Source organism: Zootoca vivipara, chromosome 9, assembly GCF_965207765.1.
Source record: "Zootoca vivipara chromosome 9, rZooViv2.hap1.1, whole genome shotgun sequence".
Classification (NCBI taxonomy): Eukaryota; Metazoa; Chordata; class Lepidosauria; order Squamata; family Lacertidae; genus Zootoca; species Zootoca vivipara.
The window spans coordinates 11,863,592-11,865,564 of record NC_142592.1 but is presented as its reverse complement, the minus strand read 5'-3'; positions in this window follow the sequence as shown (position 1 = coordinate 11,865,564).

Here is a 1,973-nt window from a genome sequence, read left to right as displayed (position 1 = left end):
TTTTGAAAATGTGGTGCTTTTCAAGTGGTACAGAAATACAGTGGGAACTTTAGCGATTGCAGCACATTTTCAGTGTGACCACAATACGGCACCTCGTGGAAAGAAATGGGTTTCGAGTCAACTTAACAATTGTGCCGGTAGCCTGAAACCAGCTGGCGGAGACATTGAACTGCCCCTTTGAGGAAAAGGCATTTCTGTATTCTTTAAGCATTCTTTAAGATGCTTCTTAAAATTATGCATACAAACTTCATTTTCATTCAGAGAGCTAAGCACTCGGGTTCATAATTTTGGGCGTAGCCTTAGCACAGCATGAGCAGGGTGAAATTTATCTCGATGCATCAAATGCCAACCTGCAAAACCAGTTCACCCGCTGTCCTGCAGTTCCTCTGCCATACATTTGATCAATTTTATTCGGTGTCAAAGAGCGCAATAGTTCTTCCTTGGTGTGTGATTTATTCAGGCATTCAGCAGCAGCTGGTTTCACTAGGGCAGGTGAGGTAGTAACCCACATTGAAGCATTATGTGCTATCGTAACAGCCTACAGCCAGCACTGTAACTTGACTATCAGGTACTTGCAGCCTTGCTGACTGTACCAGACCTTGCTACGGCTGGGGGGGAAACCCTACCTCTTCCACAACTGCCGGTTCCCACAGTATTTCACACAATTTGGGGAATACCTGGTATGTGCAGTCACTCCAACTTTCAATAAACAGTACTTTAATAGGTAATATCTTTCCGTTCATAAACAAAACTCCAGTTTTACGAATCACATAATTCAAGCATGAAGGCCAGGATCAAGACTGCTGTGTCCTCAATTTTTGTTGTTGTTAAAACAGCAGCCTTCCCAGTACCATATGCTAAGCGTTCAAAGTCAGAAACGCCAGCAGAAATGTGCAAACCATTGAGCTCACTTCAAGTTGATGCTGGGTCACCGGCAGATGCTTTTCCTACGGTTGCAATAATTTTACACCCTGAAAGCCATGGTTAGCCTTGGTTTATTCAACAAACCACAGATCAAAGAAGCGTTGGCTTGTTTCTCCAAATCTTGGTTGGTTTCCTAGCTGCTCGTGCCTTTGTAGCTTGGTGGACGTCTGGGGTGGAGCACTCAAACAAACCAGTTAAGGAAGGTTACAGGATTCAGACATAATGCCAAACCATTGTTAAATCAAGTCATGGTCTATAAGCTAAGCCAACAACAAACCATGGCTTCACGTTAAAAAGTACCTCCTTCCCTACAGACCCTATGGTGTTAACATTTGCAGAGGAGCCCCTCTTTGTGGTTCCACTACTCTCAGAAGTTTGAGGGTGGCAGTCTGGGGGAAGGTGTTTCTGTGGCAGCGTGGAAGAGGATATTCATTATGAAATTCCCTCTCCAAGAGTCATGTATCTGGTACCTTATCATATGCTGAAGACACACCTCTTTACCCTGGCCTTTGACTCCAGAGTGTTATTTTTTAGGACCCATTGTATTCTTCTGATTAAAAATCAAGTAAAACAATTTACAATCTAGTCTTTTCATATTGTTGTAATCCACCCTGGGACCTTGAAGTGAAGGGCAGGTAAGAACTTGAATATATTATAATAACAAATTCATTGGGAGAAAACAAACCATCTTTGCAGAGCTGGGCTCATTAAACAACCTGTAGTTAGGCAAAAGCAGCCGTAATTTAGACCTGTATGAAAATGAAACCCTCATCTGCCTTAGGTGTTATCCTGCATCTGTTAGTGAAGTGTTTTCAATGCATTTTCTTAAATAATTTCTTTTCATAAATTGATTCCATTCTAGTCTATATAGTGTTTCTAAATATTGCGCACTTAGAATAGAATGGAATTAACAGAATGTTGTATGGCAAAATGTTTTGGCTTTGTGTGTTTTTAAGTAAAGCAGCTCTTCAGCATTGTGTTCTAATGTGTGATTGCAGACTGACCTTTCTAACCAGTACTTAACCACTATATGTTGTTAATGCAACTGC